Source organism: Prionailurus viverrinus, chromosome C2 (assembly GCF_022837055.1).
Source record: "Prionailurus viverrinus isolate Anna chromosome C2, UM_Priviv_1.0, whole genome shotgun sequence".
NCBI lineage: Eukaryota > Metazoa > Chordata > Mammalia > Carnivora > Felidae > Prionailurus > Prionailurus viverrinus.
The window spans coordinates 62,099,477-62,120,146 of record NC_062569.1 but is presented as its reverse complement, the minus strand read 5'-3'; the positions used below and the strand labels follow the sequence as shown (position 1 = coordinate 62,120,146).

Sequence of the window (20,670 nt, the reverse complement as noted above, 5' to 3'; positions counted from 1 at the left end):
GAATATATTAATCATTCCAGTGGTTTACGGTGAATATTTTCTACCATTTACAAGAAAACATCTGCTACAACTAGATGAATGATTAGCTGCAAAGTACATAGCAATTTTGTTTTTAGGGATTGCTTTCTAAAGTACCCCCATTTCACCCTTCACTTCATTCAGGTGCATGAATAGAGACATAGGAGGTCATTTCCAGAATTTTCTGGGTCAGCAAAAACAAATTCTTGAAGAGGCTCATAAGATAAAGTCTTTGCTTCTCTTAGAATTTGAGTATCTCTTTGAGATCACTCCATCCCATTTTCAAAGAGTTCTATCCCCCCCTCCCTGATCACTTTCTAGGACTATTTTCAAGGTTAATGTTTAAGTGTTAATTAAGCCTAGCCATCTCTTAAGAGATAAGTAAGTAAACAGGCTAGCCTTGATAACAAGGTTTCTAAGACTGGACATAAAGGAATGTTAATGCATCTTTCATAATGGAGGCAATATGTTTATAATCTTAGACTTAAAGTAACTATGGTTACAAAGCCTTGTTCTGCCTCACCTTTACTTGATTCCTTTCACTGGGGATTCACCTCTGTCATCAAGAGACAGTCTCCTTGGCTAATAGCAACTCAGTTTGTCACCATAAGAATACAAAGATTAAATGCCTTGTGAACAGAGTACAAATTTTTTTTTTATCTGCTTCAGAAGTGTCTTTTCAAGAAGGAAGACTTGGTCAACAAAGAGAGAAGTGTTCCCAGTTTAAACCAACTTTCTAAAAAAAAACCATTGGCTTTCTATTGTACTTGAAGTGCTTTATCATCAATGATTACCTAGCAGTTGCTACAAGTCTTTAAACCCATAGTCCTGATGTTGACTAAGTGCTTCAAAAAGAATTTCTGAAGACACTTAGGGTAAAGGGGTCAAGAAGAAGATATTATCAGGATATTATTTAAAATACTAAATTTAGGATGAATTGCTGTAGACATCTTCTCAAAGAGTGTTAAGGAGGTAGGAAATTAACATGAGAAACAAAGCAGGACTCAAAATGTATACATAATCTATTTTATAAAACAATTTAAAATATATAAAGATGAAAGGAAGTACATGAAAACATAAAGGGTCGTTATTTCAGGGGTGAGATTATGGGTGATTTGCCACAATAAGCATATATTACTTAAACAATTAGGAGAGAAACAATAAGCTTTATATAATAATTATTTTAAACAACAGCTACAACTTGGCAATCGTGAAAAGGACTCACTGTGAATCTGGGACTCTTTCAGAAGGGGCTGGCAAATGATATCAGGAGCTGTGAAAACACTGATGATTTTTCACCTGGCGAAAAAAAAGAGTAATGAAACATGAAGGCTGGCTCCAACCATTTGAAAGACTGTCAGGTAGAGGAGTATCAAGACTTATTTTCCAAAGACTAGAAGTTCTATGGAGTCAGCACTTGTCTTAATTTAAGAAAGACATTTCTAACAATAAGGGAACAAACTGATATTCAAGAAGAAGTTGGATGGATATCACACAGTTATAAAAATGATGCTGAGTGAAGACTAAGAATATGGGGTTTTTAAGGTCCTTTCAACCCTTGGATTCAATTACTTTAAACATTGCTAACATATTTGCCCAAGACTCTAGAGGTCATAAGTCTTGGTTTTTCTTTTCCTCTCCGTTCTTCCCCCTTCCCCACTCTCACTTTCCTCCCATAGTGACTGAAAATGCTGAGTCCAGCATTTTCCAAGGAGTCACTGGGGCAAATTGCCCTTGAGCACAATGCTAAAGGAGCAGTCAATTCCTCATGATAACATGCCTGATATAAGTAGAATAGAAATGACAGAATATAGTGACTCCTCTAAGTCACAATGACACAATGTGTCAATTATGTACCATAAATAGTAAGGTGGGGTTTCCGTGGCTTGGGGTTTGCAGGGACTTGAGAAAAATAACAAAGAGTAAGATGGGATGGGATCAGATTTCTACAGCTCATCTGATCACAGATTTAGAAATGACCCATATTATCCAGTCTTTTCTCTATTTCATCAATTTCCATACCATTTTACTCAAAATCTGTGATCAGTTTCCCAGACATCTCAGTCTCCTTCCTAATTCAGGATGCCACTTCTGTGATCCTTAGTGAGTGTGACCTCCTCACCTTTCTTTGGCTTTAGGTAGAAAGCAAGTATTTTTGTAATACCATTCTTTTAGGGACCAGCCAAATAGTATCAGAAACTTTGTTCCAAACACCAATAGTCATTTATCTGCTAGTAAAAGTAACAGAATATAGATATCTAGAATTCTGGGTAATTTCGATATTTAGATTACTTACTCTACTCAGAGGCATGAATACCAGAGGAATGATTGAGCCCGCTGGAAATGTTCCCTTGATAAATACTAAAAATGTGATTTTTTTTTTTTTTACTTTTCTTCTGAAATATAAAGACATGTCATAGAAGGGAGAACTGTAATTCTTAATTCTCTATTTTCGGAGAAAGCTTCTAATTTCAAATCCATCATGTTAAACTTTCCATGGTCACTTCCCATGTTCTGGTTTTTTATTTGGGAAATGCTGTCCTGTACACGACAGTATTTGTGAGACTGTAGACTTGTTCTCTACAGATAAAAGAATATAAATAACAAGAGGAACTGCACAAGGGCTATTGCAGGAGTTACAGAACTAATATACATACAGTCTTAGGCCGGCTTTCTGTACTCAGTGGGAAAGTGCTGTTATTATTATTGTCAATGGTATTGCTATTAACAGATGAAACTGATGTAGTCTACATAGACTACATAGACTGCATACTGCAGATTCCACTTCTATTTATTCAGAATCTATACGGTGCAGTATTGCAATCTATTTTTATTTAATCTCCTTGTAACTTTGAGTGAAGAACTTTGTCCCTCTCTATTCAGATAAGGGATAGGCTAAATAGCTGATGGATATTAAGGAGGGCACTTGTTGGGATGAGTACTGGGTGTTATATGTAAGTGAGGAATCATTAAATTCTGATCCTGAAACCAATACTACACCATATGTTAACTAACTAGAATTTAAATAAAAACTTGAAAAAAATAAACAAATTCATTAATAGGATTAAATGAATGGATGAATGAATGAATGAATAAATAAATAAATAAATAAACAAACAAAAGAGTAAGTATTGCTTGGATCACAAAGCTATTACTTCCTGGGGTAGACATATTAAACCCCTATCCAAGATACTCAATTGGTACAGGACTCATGTGAGATTCAAAGTCATGTTTCTGCAGAGTTCTCCATCCTGCTGTGAAGGAGAATGCTGTGAAATATTAAGGAAAACAATACATCTTAATAGTGACAAGCCCCCAAAACCTCTGATTGTTTATGATGTCTTGGTCTTCACATGATGTACCTCATAATTAATTTTTATCAATAGAGGATCTTTCTTTGTTAACCATTAAAATCCTATGAATGAATTATATTTCAAATAATCCCATGAGTAAAAAAGGGGGGAAAAAAAAGCATCGATCACAATGGAAGTCCAAAAATGGAGACAGAAAATACTGGCCAAGAAAGAAGAAAGAGCAGGTGTTTGCCCTTATCCCACACTCCTTCAGACTGGAATATGGGAGAGCAACACTCTTGTTTTTGCGGATATGCGCTAAAGAAAACAGAAAAATCCAGCCAACTTGTGCAGTGAGTCTCATGAATATGTAGAGAAGTGTTTACATGTCTTGAATTGAGAATGGAATTCTAGTGCCTTTAGACCGTGAGCCAAATTTTAGGAGGCCAATATAAGCCTGCTTGTATTGTCTAATCATTCTCTCTTCTGGGAACATTCTAATTTAGCTAAAACCAGGATTTGGACTTGGCCTAGCTATAAATTAAAAGAATACTACATGGCTATGCAGCTCTGCTCAAGAGTTTATTTGCTCTTACATTAAAAAATAACTCAAGTCACTCTCAATGGATTCATTAAAAACCTGATTTCTCCACTTTATAGCTATTTTGCCTGGCAGATGGGATCTGTTTTTTTCCTTATGCTGCATTTTTTGAACTAAGTATATATGGTGGGATAGCAGTATACTCTCCCGCCAACAAAAAAGCCACATGCATATTTCAATAAAATCACATTATTTGGCATCTACTGTCCACATATGTTCATTTGACTATTGCTGGTCCAAGCCAATAATAGCCACAAGGGAAATGAGTGTTTGAAATTTAAACAAGGAGCTCTAAATTTTCTAAGAGAGAAGAGGCCTCCTGACAGGTAGATCAGTCTCTAATTCATTTTTAATGCTGTTGACAATTCCATAAATCATTGTTTCTCTCCCATTATGTGCCAGCTTCTGTGCTGTAGAAGTTTGAAAAGAAAACTTCTGTATGCTTTTGGGTGGGGGTGGAGGATTAGGTAAGACTCTTTGAATGATCTTTTAAGGATGAATAATTCACCATGCAGAGAATAAAGAGCATTCTGAGCAGCCAGAATGGTATGGGGGTATGGTGAGTTCAGAGGTAAAGCAATTCTTCATTGTGGCTCGAGGGCACGTGGTGGAATGGATGTAGAAACTTAAGTAGGAAGGGGATGGTATAGATGATGGATTTCTTGGTGCAAAGAGTCATTGTCAAAAGTTTTAAAATGAAGAATGTAAGCTCTATCCCTGTGAGTCCTGAGAAACAGTATTATGTACCTAAAAATGTGAAAAGAAAACCTGATGTCCTTGCCCCAGCAAAGAATGTCCATAACAAAAGCCTGATGTTAAGTGGACAAATAAGTAGGGACAAAAGTTATCTGGAAATATTGTTGTAAGTGAAGAACCAAAGCATGCAATATCTTAGAATACCCAAAGATTTTTTTTTTATTCTGATTTTTAAGAATCTGGTTGGGAATTGGGACAGAACAAGGTGCAGCTGAAATTACTGTGAATGTTTTTTGTATAAAGTCAAAACCACCCGGAGATACCATTTATTTATAAACTTCTAATATACATCTTCCAAAAGAGTATACAAATGCATTTTTCATACAGCAAAATAATGGTGGTTGAAAATGTGACTAAATCCATGTGTCTGAATCAGCATCTGTAGTATGAACACACTTATTTGGATTCACCAAATTTCTATTACCTTCCAACATTTCCAGCTATAGATTTTCATCTTATATGGTAGTGTTTCAAAATTGCATGCATAATATAGTCCAGAGCTTGGCTCCCAGAATCAGGCAAACCTGAGCTCTGTCCCACTTAAGAGCCATAGGACCTGTATAAGTTATCTGATTCTTTTTGGTATTAACTTTCTCAACCATTAAAAAGAAAACTCAGATACATGCCCATATCTACCAAATAATTATTGTGACGATTAATTAAATTGTTTGAAAAATGCTTATTATAGTGTCTGGTATATATTAAGAACTTGATAAATGTCACTAGTTAATTATGTAATTATTATCATCACCCAAAGATAAACACAATCAGATGTTTGAGAAAAAAAAACATCTGTTAAGACTACTTTATCTATACACTGAGCCAGTTGACTCACTGCATTTTGCTTGATTAAATAATGATAAAAAGGATAATAACATACACACAATACTTTAATGTCTAAGAAATATTCCCTCATAAATAAATAACTTGGCACCAACCCTGTGAGTTAGGAAAGATAACATACTATTGTTTACAAAGAAAGAAAAAAAAAGAAATCAGGATAAAATATCCAAGAGAAAAATACCTATAAATGCAAGACTAGACCAAGGAGATAAAGGGGAAAGGAAAAGTCTTTCAAAAAGATTAATTTGTTACAACAAATACTTTCAAGTAATCAGAGTGGAAAAGACATCATACCTTCCAGTGAACTGACAACTGACATTGTCAAATCAAATGATGGGGAGCCAACAAATATCAGACTTATCTAACCTTTTTTTTTAAAATAAGTAGCTATTGATTTCTCAAGTTTAAACAATTCATTCCAAAAGGCATATTTCATTTATGCTTATGACTCTTTTTTTTTTTGTAAAGTTTATTTACCCATTCTGAGAGAGAAAGAGAGAGCGCGTGCGCGCGCATGCACATGAGCAGGGAAGGAGCAGAGAAAGAGGGAGAGAGAGAATCCCAAGTAGGCTCCACACTGCCAGTGCAGAACTTGATGCGGGGCTTGAACCGACTAGCTGTGAGATCATGACCTGACCTGAAGTCAAGATCTGGACCCAACCCATTGAGCCACCCAGGCACCCGAAGATGCTTGTGACTCTTAACATACAATATCACAAAAATATCATAAAGTATTTATTTAAAAGAGGCATGATTTTTATATACCCAAGTTTGTTTTAAAAAGTACATTATTGAATAAAGTTTTAGGTTCTCTATTTTTAAAATTTATACATTTATAGACTGAAATACAGTCACTGTATTTACCTATTATTTAAATAATTGATCAGTAAACTATAATATAGACTTTGAGACAACAGTTCTCAAACTCTACAATGATGTGCTGAAAATGTGGAGAAGGGTTCCACTGTTTAGTTGAATATGGCCAGTCATTTACCAAGTTCACATTTGATTGGATTTTCTTTAACATTTTGATCAATAACAGTTCTCTTTTAAAAAACTGATATCCAAGAATTGTTGAGTCTGACAAAATGAATGTCCAAGTATCATAAAAAATGTATTGATGGAATTTCTGAGAAAGGTGATTGTGCCTAATAGAATAGTTAATATATTTTTGGTGTCATATATTCCCATGTTTAAGATTTCTGTTTTATATACCTATAATAGAAATTATAGTTTTCTAAATAGTTCTGATTCCAGCTCATGTAGTATGATTGAATATTCCACTAATCCATATACCATTTTGAGTACCATGATATTCACTTGTTCTGCTTCCTGATCAATGTTGATAAGCATTGCCTTAGATGTATATATATATATATATATATATACACATATATATATAGTACATATGTATATATATGTACATATATGCATATATATATATGTATATTCTAAATTTCTTTGAATTCTTGAGTATCAGACAGTACACTTGGTTAATTAAATGTATATAGAATTGATGCATTGATATCTCTGGGTTTTTTTAAAAATTTTTTTTAACGTTTATTTATTTTTGAGACAGAGAGAGACAGAGCATGAACGAGGGAGGGCAGAGAGAGAGGGAGACACAGACTCCGAAGCAGGATCCAGGCTCTGAGCTGTCAGCACAGAGCTCAACGCGGAGCTTGAACTCATGGACCACGAGATCATGACCTGAGCCAAAGTCAGATGCTTAACTGACTGAGCCACTCAGGCACCCCAATATCTCTGGGGTTTTTAATCCCAAGTGCTTTCACACTAATGGGGGAAAAACACATTAATGCAACTTTTCCTTATGGTTACAAGTGGTGTAGCAACCAAAAATACTTTTTAGAGGTTTCTTTGGCACTTATATGATAAACTTAAATGAAGAATTCATGTATATGTGGCTTAAATATAGGAATTGTGCTTATTATTCATTATAGAAAGTGATAGCAATGGCAAAATAAAATATTGTTAAAATATGTAGGCTAAACAGTGTTTCAAAATAAATTTGGATAATACATGGTAAAGAAGATATAAAAACCTTTAAAATTCAGATTATTTTTCTTGGAACACCGTGAAATCACCAGGACCATGGACCTGTTATTGGCTTCCATTCCTTATATTTGTATCTAACTACTGCTTCCAGAATCAGTGTGAATATCCAAAAAAAGGGGGGCACTGCAAGTTTGAAAGTTCTATGGTATTACAGCTAGAATTCAAAGGGATTTCCGTAAAGCAAAGTTCACTGACCCTTCTAGCTAAAGGAATTTCTCACGTGTCTCAGAAAAGGTAACAACTGGGGCGCCTGGGTGGCGCAGTCGGTTAAGCGTCCGACTTCAGCCAGGTCACGATCTCGCGGTCCGTGAGTTCGAGCCCCGCGTCGGGCTCTGGGCTGATGGCTCAGAGCCTGGAGCCTGTTTCCGATTCTGTGTCTCCCTCTCTCTCTGCCCCTCCCCCGTTCATGCTCTGTCTCTCTCTGTCCCAAAAATAAATAAAAAACGTTGAAAAAAAAAATTTAGAAAAGGTAACAACCAAAAAGCAAAACACGAAGGATATAGGACAAGAGAGTCTTGGTTCTGTGATGTATTCACTGTGGGACTGAATTCTCTGAGCCTCAGTTTCCTTGTCTATAAAACTTAAAGACTAGAGGGGCTTTAAGGTATTTTCCAATTTTGTGCTTCTGTGATTCCAAGTAATGCAAGATTCTATACTCTGTTTAAGTGTTGCCCCCTTGTTTTGCTTGGTTTTCTGACATGTAATATAGCTAGGTTATAATATCTCAAATTATGAATAGAAGGTTATTTTTGCCTGATCCTATGTGAACTGATTCGTATCACTATTTATTAATTTAAAATGTAAATATATATATCAAAGTCATGTAATACCGGAGGCTTTTGTTAGAGAGAAAGATGGTTTTTCTGAATGCCACACTGCACATTCATTTGTAATAATGTGGAATTTTAAAGAGTTTTAACCAAAACAGTCTTAAATATATAATTCAAAAGGAAATTCCCCACAACCTTTTACCAAAAACATAAATAGGCCTATGTGTGTGTGTGTGTGTGTGTGTGTGTGTGTGTGTGCATGTAGAGCTGGGGCTAATTTATGTTAAGCACTTAATAAATGATATAAGGATCATTAGCAAATAATACTTAGATCATAATAACTGTAGTATTAGAATTTATACACTTCAATTATGATATGACGAGGACTTATGTAACCATTTAGTGATTCTCAAAAAGGAATTATATTCATTCCAGTATGCTACTAAACATTCTCTTTGGAATTTTTAAATCATTTAAATAATCCCCAGGGGTTATTCAAGATATGGTATGTAAAACTACTATAAAATGCCCAGATGTTAGTAAAACTTTGGTCTTTTATTTTCTAATACATATTCCTATAAAAGTTTTATAATATTTCATTTAAAAAGAATACAATTTATTTCACCTCTTCCTAATTGTCCTTAATGTTTAAAAGTGACTCAATTTCACATATTAATCAGATAAGCAAGAAAGGCAGAACTCTTCAAAAGAGCTTTATCAACATTTTACTTTGCATTTCCCAAGTTCCATTCGAGAAATACTGGCTCATAGCAAATCCATGAGAAACTATAAAGTAATACAGGCCTTGCTCAGAATTCTCTCAGGCAATTACTAGAAACACCATAAAAATGTGTGATCATGCTATCAGATCATGGATGTTTCCGAGGGATCACTCAATTATGTATTTATTCCCATTTTTTACCAAAGGTGTTCCTTGGGATACTAGTTTTTCAAAACACCCCTGAAAAAAGGGACTCCTAGTTAAACAATTTGGAATTTTTTGCATACTATGTCTTCCTACTGAAAATTCACAAATCACAATTGAATATTAGAGTTCTTAATAAGTATGGCAGTGCAATCTGCTATTTATTTGTTTAGCACAGAATTTCCTTGTTGTTGGTGTTGGTTTTTACTCTAAGACCCAAGGAATTCTCTCTCTTCCCTCTTTTCTCCTTCCTAAATACTATGAATTTGCATTCCATGGGATACTCACTGGGAAATGCTGCATTAAGGCCCCAGGGCCTTGGGAGCCTCTATACCATAGCTGTGGTACTGGGGACTGTATCTGTTACTCAAATGGCATCAGGTAATTCTTCTGACATTAAAAGAAATAATCCTTAATGATTAGAGCAAAACAACGCGCATGTACTTAATGACACTGACCTGGATACTGAAAAACGGTGATGGTAAATTTCACATCGTGTGTCATTTGCGACAATTTAAAAAGTAAATGAATAATTTAATCTTGTTTTAAGGCACTATTAAAAAGCAAGATATTTTTTAATGCTTGAGAGAATGACTTGCCTTGTAACAAAAGCAGATTCTTAAAAGAAAAACCACCTAAAAACCCTCCTCTATCACCAGGAAACACTGTCCTGGCCAAAAGAGAAGACGGTGGTGGATGGTGAACTATACGACAGTTGTCAGAATAAGGGGAAATACTCTTTTTCTTCCTTGTGCTTCCACTCCCTAAATCCCCGGGGTGTTACAGTTGCACTAACAGATTTGAAAGGAGGCTTCCATTTTGCATGGCAAAAAATAATACAGTGTTCTAAAAATGTAAAATGGCATTTCACAAGTTTTTTAAAAAAATATTTCATTTCCTGTAGTGGCATTAAGAGTAAAATCTGCTGTGTGGATTTTTAAGGTTAGGTGGAATACATCCGACTTATCAAAGCATGTATTAATAAAGGAGAATTAACAAATTTGTGAGAAATAGACTTAGAGAAGGATTAGTGAACCATAAAAGGATTGATGAACTATAAAACTCATTGCAAAGCTAAGAATGTTGAAAAACATTGGTCTCTTTGGCTAATGTCACCTACTAGACTGTAAGTTGATGAAGGCAGGGACCACATCCATCTCGTTCACTACTGTTTTTTTCATGCCTCTAACAGTATCTAGTGTTGCAGACACTTAATAAATTCTTTTGAGCGAGTTAGGCAGTTCAAGATAGAGTTAAAACACAGAAAGTTGCTTTGTAGGCAATGTTTAAAAACTGACACTAATGAAAGTACTTCTCAGTTAGTAAATGATTCAAAATATCACCAGTTGAGCATTTAGATAACTAATAAGTCACAACTTCATTATTCGTGTTAATCATTTGCTACTATATCCATCCAAATCCTACATATGGAATTTTATTCACAAACCAATACTCTACATTTCAAGAGACCAATATTGTCAACACTTAAGCACTTAATATTCAAATCTTTACATGAATCTTTTTGCCTAATGGGCTATTGAGAATGTGTCTCATGAAAGCTGGGCAATATCTTTATGTCCTTTTTAAGTCGAGGCATTATGATTAAACTTTCTCTACATTTTTAAGATATCCAGTGGAAGAATATTAATTAAAATGTTAATATTCATTATTTAAATTAATTAATATACTGGTGCACCTGGGTGGCTCAGTCCATTAAGTGTCTGACTCTCAGTTTTGGCTCAGGTCATGATCTCACGGTTTGTGGGTTCGAGCCCTGCATTGGGCTCTGTGTTAATGGCATGGAGCCTGCTTGGGATTTGGTCTCCCCCTCTCTCTGCCCCTTCCCTTCTCTCTCTCTCTCAAAAATAAATAAACATTAAATTAATTAATATTCTTTGAAATTTGAGCTATTTGCACACAAACATTAAAGTGAAGAATGATGAACTGGTGTTTCATACAATCCTGACAGAAGATTTAGAGATGAAAGAGTATGAATTTGTAAGAATATAAAAAAGAGGTATCTACTGCTTTGAAATATATTTCCTGAACCTTAATTATTGGGTTTTATATCTCTTATTTAGAACAAATAAAATATAAGCAGGAAAAATAGAACATAGTATCACATGATTGGCTAAAACGGTCAAAACTTTGGAATCGCTTTGAAATGTATTTTAAAAGCTCAGCTACTTTGACTTTTTTTCTATTATAGAAACATGAAAAGTTATTTCAACTGAATTGCATACATAACTCCTGGAGTGTAGACAGTTGCTATTATTTGTTCACTTCATCAAAATGCTTTTTTAAATTCTTGCTACATCTGTATTACCAGGTCCTGGAGAAACCAAGGTGAAAGAGGCCCAGGAGAAGCCAAACCTTCTTTGCTATTTCTAACAAAGGAAATGCCATTCTTGCCACTAACTCTTGGAATGATTTCCAAGTTCTCTAAAAATAATTTAACCTGTGTCAAATAGCTGTCTCATCTGGAAAACTCAATAAATGAGTGTAGAAGTTAGAAAAAGCAGGGGGAAAGTTAGGTGTTAAACTGAAATGGTATATCCCAGGCATGTTGGATTGAAAGTCCAAATTAGCCAGCACACTTCCATACATCTGCTCACTTTTCTTTAAACTTGAGCTATATTATTGCAGAAAAGCATAATAATCCCCACTCTGATCTTGTATTTCAAGTGAAAGAGCCTGAACTATCTCAGCATAGGCACTTTTGTAAACGGGTATAATGGGTAGATGAGTTTCTTTCTGGGATCAGAATTTCTAAATTCCAAGGGCAGATTCTATACGGAGGAGAAATAAGAAGAGTAATATAAATTATTTCTTCCTCATGACAATGATTCTAATTCAGTGTTGGACTTTAGTGTGAGGAGGACATGCCTGCTAAATCATGCTTCATTTTATCTTGTTAAGTTTATTTATTTATTTTGAGAGGGGGGAGGGGCAGAGAGACAAGGAGAGCGAGAACCCCACGCAGGCTCCACGCAGTCAGCATAGGCCTGATGCAGGACTGGAACCCACAAACCATGGGATCATGACCTGAGCTGAAACCAAGAGTCAAACACTTAACCAACTGAGCCACGCAGGTGTCCCAATCATGCGTCATTTTTTTAAAAATTTTTTTTTCAATGTTTATTTATTTTTGGGACAGAGAGAGACAGAGCATGAACGGGGGAGGGGCAGAGAGAGAGGGAGACACAGAATCGGAAACAGGCTCCAGGCTCTGAGCCATCAGCCCAGAGCCTGACATGGGGCTCGAACTCAGGGACCGCGAGATCGTGACCTGGCTGAAGTCAGACGCTTAACCGACTGCGCCACCCAGGTGCCCCCATGCGTCATTTTAAACAACAGTTGAACTCCTGGGGTGCCTGGGTGGCTCAGTCCATTGAGTCTCCGACTTCAGCTCCGGGTCATGATCTCACGGTTTGTGGGTTCAAGTCCCGCATCGGGCTCTGTGCTGACAACTCAGAGCCTGGAGCCTGTTTCAGATTCTGTGTCTCCCTCTCTCTCTGCCCCCGCCCCCACTCACACTCTGTCTCTCCCTCCTTCAAAAATAAATAAACATTAAACAATAGTTGAACTCCTTGTAATTTTGTGCAAGTTATTTCTTAGAAGCCAAATCACCCTTCACTGTACCAGAATAACCGTTTACATGTGGAAAACTCAGTTAAATCCTTATAAATATAAAAAAATATACTTTATTTGTTCAAAAATCTAGGTCATTATGCATTATTTTCTTAATTTGAAGCATTCTAAAATGGCAGTTATTAAAAAATGAATTTTTAAATTCTGTTGTATGAGTTTGCAAGAAAATTCTATTTTAGAGTTTTCTGGTTATTCAATTATCTAAGATTATCATTCATGGTATATTGGTCCGTGAATGAAATGGTATTGGTTGAAATGATTTTCAGATATCTACTAGTGTTCTCAAGCAGAAGGACTGGACTATTTTTAGGAGGGATGACCTACCATATCTCTACTAACTTTTGCAGGGTACCACCTAAATCAACATTATTCAAGATGACTTAAGAAAGATGAAAATATTCCAGACTTTAAACATGTCTCTGTTTTCTTTTTTGATATGAAAGACAACCTACAATTTTTTTTGTAAAGAAATGGGGCAACAGCCACTTGCATTATTTCCTGTTGACTGGTCTAAGAAGGAAAGTGAAACTCAATTTGTTTAATGGGTCACGTGACTATGCAAGTACAAGCACATGCTTTGACTTTGCCCACTCTCCAAATTTGTTTTAGAGCTTGGGGTGGAAAAGGAGGTGAAAGAAGATAATATATGGACCGCCTGACATTTGCCAAGAACTGTGTTTAGCATTTTACACACATGGTTTCACATTTATAAAAAGTTAAGCAGTACATAAGGAAACAAATTCAACCAAAAGAAGTCTTACTCTTTTTTACCCTGCCAAATCTAGAGTTTCTTGCCTGTCTTAATAGGAGATAACATCTCTAGTAAGGAAGAGAAATCTGGTTTCTTGCTTTTCTCTGTAGTCACTGTTTTTTTAAGTCTTGAAATGAAGGGAGTCCAGCGGTGGATGGCAGCCCAAAAGAGAATGTTGTTTTTCTATATCTTATTCTCTTTGCAGGTCAGATAGGTATAGCCAAGAGACACTTAAAAAAAAAAAAAGTAAAGAAAATGAGCAAGTACTCAGAATGCTCATAGTTTTCAACTGAGTTGATAAAAATAGTTTAAATGAAATTAAATATAAACATAAAACTTTAATTCCAAATACTGTAGTTTGAGGGAAAAAAAAGATAAGGTCATCATGACCTATTAAGACTAAGCCAAATTTAAGAATAATCTCTTAAGGGGCGCCTGGGTGGCTCAGTCGGTTGGGCATCCGACTTCAGCTCAGGTCATGATGTTGGTGTTCCCAGGTTCAAGCCCTGTGTCAGGCTCTGTGCTGATGGCTCAGAGCCTGGAGCCTGCTTCAGATTCTGTGTCTCCCTCTCTCTCTGCCCCTCCCCCGCTCATGCTTTGTCTTTCTCACTCTCAAAAATAAATAAATGTTAAAAAAAATTAAAAAAAGAATAATCTCTTAAAGTGTTACTTATCAAGTCCTTGATAGCATTTAAAAACATTGTTTGGCCTATTATATGTATGCTATAGATTTGTTAAATGTGCTGAGATATAGGAAATGTAAGTAAACATCAGAAACCATACTGAATTGATAACACCAAGTATGTTTAATAAATCCTTCAGTAAATTCTATCCTAAATCAGTTTTGATTCACAAGCTACTCTAGACATTATATTTAAGTCAAATATCTAGTCTGATTTTTTTTCTATTTTTATCCCAATCAAATAGAGATAACATGAGAAAAGCACTTCCAATAAAGAAAATTATTGTTTCTAATGTGAATTAACCAGGAGTTTGACATTTTAGATTTAGTAGTTCATAAACTACTTGAGAAGAAGAAATACAATCATATTTAACGTTAGATCTTTCTTGGGCTTATCAGAGGGTGTATGCTTACAAATAGTCAGCCGTGGAACCTACCTGGTTGATGAGCAATTTGGGTGAAGAATACCAATGTGGATTAAAAGCCTAATTCCCAGCAGGCCCTTCTCTATGGGAAATCTGTCTCCGAGGGCTGGCTAAGAACTTGCCTTGCTCACTGACTTTTTTCCTGTAGGCTGACCATTGATGGGGAGAACACCACTAAACATTTTGATGATTCATTATAAGTGTGCACATCATACTTTTACACTGATTTTTATGTGGCTTCGTCTTAATGGTCTCCCACACCAAAAGTCATGTTTGAAATACAATACATTAACAATCTGAAGCAGACTGAACTGTGAAGCAGGATACTGAGAATAAATAGGTGAAATTCTAGACATTTCTAAAGAGGATCCAGCTACTTAATAGCCACTGAGGTCTTCGGTGAATAGGTGTGAATATTTCAGTGCAGTCCAACCTGAACTGAGAAGCAGTTCTTCATTCCAAATTTAAATACCGCCTGTGCATATAAAAAAAAAAAGTTTTATTTATTAGTCCAAAATGTTACTATGATTGGGGTCTTGAAAAAACATTCTTTTTCTTGGGCATGTTCTTCAGCAAAAAGCAGTTGGGAAGGGTAGGTTAGAGAATGGAACTTGTCTTTGGAAGCCATAAAGTTGAAACGTCCTGTTTTTCACCTCACAACAGGCGAAGCTGGGCCGAAGATAGTTGTTGAGTAAGTACATTTCTCTGCCAAAGTTAAGATGATGAACCATGGGTGAACCCTGGCAACATTCTATTCATCCACTGAAAAGCTGCTAGTATTTGGTTATTGAGGCTCGCCCAAATCATTTTCCTCACACGTTGAACCCATTCTCTTTGAGGGGTAAGTGCAGCTTCCAACATGAGAGTTACAGTGAGCTCTGTGGGTACACTGACGCTTCAGAGCACAGTTCGATCCATACTGGCCTGACCTGCATTCTGTGAGGGGGAAAAATAAAAATAAGGGCAATTCAAATATGCTTTTTTATCACACAGTCTTTTTACTACTATTTCTTGGAAACGAATAGGATAATGATAGACTTGTAAAGAATTCTGGTTAACCATGTGGTATCTTTTTCCCATGCTAGAATGTTATATAATAAAAGTAAGGACTTTAATGGAAAACAGGAGGAAGCTGGGGGTGTCAAGGAAGTTAGTGACAAAACTGAAAAGAGGAGAAGGCAGGACAGCAGCTTACATTTTTAAAGTACCTTCTCAGAATTAGATTGTTCAATAGAGCTTACAACAGTGGCATTCTGAGGGACCCAGGGAAAATGGATTAGTTGTCTTGAGGTCAGAACAAGGCAACACTTGCTCAGAATACGCAATATGTGAAATTTGTCTTTAGGTTGAAACACAATCATTTGAGCTTATGTTGTTGAAAATGAAATGCTTTTAAATTCAACTCTTTCATCTCTTAAAATATATCAAAAGGGCCATAGATCTCCTGTATACTTAACTCTGTGAAATCCTGCTATATGTACTAAAGGGATATAACTATGTTTAAATTGAATTGCGTTGTGATTACAACTGGTGGAAGAATAAAAGGAAGGGATAAAAAGAGTTAATGTTTTATTAAAATAACTAAAGATGGACTAAAAGGGGGCCTTCAAATATCACACCCCAGTCTGGGTGTTTGGTATTAGTCCAGAAGAGAATTAGCAGAGAATTAACAGGTTCTGTCTCTGAAGGATTGTGAGGTTAGGGAGAAAGTCCAGCCCAGTCCAGCCCATGGAAACAGAAAATCGATTCATACTTTCCAGTCACACTGGCAAGACTAGGAATTAAATAAATTTACCAATATTTAAGGATCAGAGAAATTTAACTTGTAGTAATAACAGTCACCTCGCTCTATGCAGTTTACAAAATGGGTTCCTAATACATTATTTCATTTGGTTCTAACAAACACTTGTGAGGTAGGCAAGGCAGTGAGGTAAGCCCTCTCATTCTGGAAAGAGATAAGCCAAGGTTCGCTGTGGCTTAAGAAATCTTCGTACATGTTATATCCCAGGTGAATGGCGGAGCTGGATTTCTAAGTTCTCGTCTGTTGCTCTTTGGTCATTCTCCACTATTATGTAGAAGAACAAAGTATCAAGCGTACATATAGAAGAAAGACCAAATAAGAAATTAGAACACTGGAAAGTGGAAAATTTAGAAAAAAAAATAATATATACATATATATAATAAAAATATAAAACATAGATAAAAAAATATATAACATACATAATAAAAATATATAACATATATATAATTGTGTGTGGATAGATAGATGATAGATGATAGACGACAGATAAATAGATACTAGAGCAAGTCTTGAGTCTGTAGGCAAAATTTTGTTAAACATTTCTTTAGTACCTCAAAATTCTCTTTGCTGGGTTGGAGATTCAACCTAAATTTACCACGAGCAGTTGGATTTTTTTTTTCTCTTGGACAATGAAGATTGCTTAAGAGGTGCTTTAGAGCTCTTGCCTTAAGTAATTAACTACTTAGATTTTAAATATGGTATAAATGGAGACTGAGAAATCAATTTTGTAATTAATTGCTTTGATAGAGTAATTCAACTCTTTCCTAAAGGAAGGTACAACAGGTAGGTAAAGGCGTTTTGGAGGTGATGTAAATGCTGCTCTGAAATGAATCTCTTCTTTAAAACTCCAAACTTTATGAAGTTAAAAAAAGAATTCTGTTCAAACTAACACATTCACCTCTGCCCAGTGTGTGGGAGGAAGTTTGGTGGTAAGACCTAAGTGTTCTTGTTTGTAAAGGAGTTATGAATCAGGATCTCTCCTGAGCAGCTCAGAATCTGATTTTAATTTATAAAAATACCACATTTTCATGTTAATAACGATGTGTATTTAAGACATCTGTTTGAATGTCTGCAAATGTTAATTTACCAAGAGGGTGGGGAAATAATCCAATAAAAAGCTGCTACATTCTTTTATGAATTAACATTATGGCTGTTTAATGGGTCTTTTACCAGAGTTCAAATTAAAATGAGGTCTTTTATCTTTATAGTGCCTGCATAGACACAGCTGCTCACAGTTAATATCACAGATGAACTGTGCCTAATTGAAAATAAAAATGCAAATAAAAGACCCTGTAGTACATCTGTGTAGGCTGTGGGTATCCCAAAGAGCTCGTGACAAGAGGGGCCTTGAAGTGCCCACTGAGAATGGACACATTAGTACACATGATCCACTGTCACGTGGTAATTACTTGGGGATGAAAGAGCCTATGTGATACAGGAATTTTGTCCATGCAAAGTCCATAGAGTGAGGCTTTAATTTCCAGCCTCTCCATCAGCTCTCTTGGTTTAGCGGCTAGCATTAAGCCACTTCTGAGTGCTGTCCCATAGAACTTTCTGCAAAGACAAAAATGTTCTATACTGCGTTATCAAATACCGTAGCCACTTGAGCACTTGAAATGTAATGTGAGACTGAGGTGAATTTTAAATCAAACCAAAGTTAAATTAAATAGCCACCTATGGTTAATGGACAAGGCATGTTAGACAACGCGGATAGAGAACCAAAAGCAATTCCTATGATTGCAAAGGCACCTAGCATAAATTAAAACGTCTGGCACATAGTATGCATTCAATAAACACTAGTGGTTTTTCTCGATATTTAGATCAAACCACAAATGCTACAAGCATTCTGCCTTTCCTGAGCATTTCCTTGGTGACATGCATGCTGTGGCTTCACCAAGATGTTATGTAAATGTTTATCCTGACATATTTAGCTTAGATATGACAAGGTTCCAGGACTTTTGTCTACCATGACCCCGTGAAGAATGCAGAGAAGAGAAGCCAGAATTCCTTCAACAAAAATTTGCTACAGACTATCATGTGCTGGATGGACAAATAGACAGTCGCTCAATTCACAAGCCTGCAGTGCAGCAGAACACAAGGATTAGACATTTAAATGAAGCAGCTTTGCAAGAAAGCAATGCCCGTATCAACAAGTGCCTGAGTTGGAAGAACCCATAAGGTTCCAAGTCAGTATTCATAACCCCTTTACCTTGGTCTCAAAGTCTATAGAAAGGGAAGAAAAAAGTAGAGGAAAGGACATAACACTCTTGATGAGCTACTGGAGGTTCCTTATTCTGGCCTGTATACAGATACTCACACATACAGTATTGACCACTAATAGTATTACCCAAAGTCTGAAAACAGTCTGCCTGGGTTCAAATCTTTGTTCTGCCACTTACTACCTTTCTGTGCTTCCATTTCTTCATCTGTCAAATAGGAATAACCATAGCAACAACCTCATAGAGTGGTGGTAAGAATTAAATGAATGCATGCAAAGTGTTTAAGATGGGGCAAGGCATTCCAAAAAGTAGCTTTTTTCCCCCCACTATTTCTTAGAAGCAAAGTGGAGTGGGGGAGATGACGCTGCGTAAGAAGTACTCTCCTATAGCCTGTTACTATGGTTTTCTCAGCATTACTGAAATTCCAAGTTACAGAATCATAGATTAGTGCTGGAAATGATCTTAGCAATATGTAGCCTCAACCCTTCTTCCTGGCAAGGAGGAAAGTAAATTCTGAGATTAAATGCTCTACTTTGGATCATAATTTGTGGCAGGGTCAGTCCTTCAGGGCTATAGTGAAATATATAAAATCTTTTCATCTAGTAAACATCCATCAAGTTAAATAGCAAGTGATGTATCAAGGATCCATTCAATCTACTTTCTCCTCTTCTTAAGACACTCCCTGAAGATTTAGGATTTTACATTCCAGGTCATTCTTGTGAGTGGAATGGAAAATAAAGGATACATCTCAATTTACAATGAATAGGTGGGAACTCGGTTCTCAAGAATACTATTTGGATCGTACCTTAATTGCCTTAATTTTAGTTATTTCTCTGAATAACTTTTGTGATGAGGGTATTTAACTGGATTACTCTGAGGTACTTACAATGTGCCCTGTCTCAGCTGTGGTGCTGGATTTGGGTGCCTGTGATGTAACAGCTATATACCCTGGTTAATTGTACTAAGGCAAGGTGACAAGCAGTGGTGGGGCAATGTTCTCTAATTTAGTAATGTTTTTAGTATGAAAACGTCTGTATATCTCCATGTGAACCATGAATCAGAGGGACATCATGAGGTGCTTCGGTTCATACCAGCATCACATGTGGCTCCAGTTTTCTCAGGTGGGTAGAAGTATTTTCCAGTTACTGAGTGGCAGAAACTTTCTCATTCACAGTCACAAAGTTGATGGCAATTGCCTCCGAACATTCCAAGTGAACACTCTACCAAGGAATACTGAAAAATTAACCCTCTGAGCTTTCACTGATGCACTTAAATTGAGATTAAAATACAATTTCCTCGGGGTGCCTGGGTGGCTCAGTTGGTTAAGCATCCGACTTTAGCTTAGGTCATGATCTCATGGTCCCTGAGTTTGAGCCCCATGTCGGACTCTGTGCTGACAGCTCGGAGCCGGGAGCCTGCTTCAGATTTTGTGTCTCCCTCTCTCTCGGTGTCCCTCCCTTGCTCGCACTCTCTGACTCTCTCTCTCTCTCTCAAAAATAAATACATATTAAAAAATTAAAAAAAAATACAATTTCCTCAAGACTAAGTCCCAACTAACAAAATGGGATGGTAAACTGATATTTGTTGGTCAGAAGAAGGGAGGGAAGTTTTGGAATTTTCAGAAAGAAGCTGCATTGTATACACGATTTCACATTCAGGCCTTAAAGTCTATATATTTCGACAATGGTTTATATCTGTCAGAATGTGGGTAAGCTTTTTGAAGATAGGAATTTAAGGAAAGAGACTGAGTCCACTAACTAAGGGCATTTTAATACTTTTCCTTAAAAAGCTATTTATTGTGTATCTCCTCAGAAGACTGTTAGCTCTATGTTTTCCACTATATTCCCACATTTTAATGC

At 36.2% G+C, this 20,670-nt stretch overlaps 1 pseudogene; it reads right to left on the bottom strand.

Moving 5' to 3' along the window:
* Positions 1-14,471: 14,471 nt before the first annotated feature.
* LOC125174454 (EGF-like and EMI domain-containing protein 1) overlaps positions 14,472-20,670 on the bottom strand; it is a 179,932-nt pseudogene continuing 173,733 nt past the window's right edge.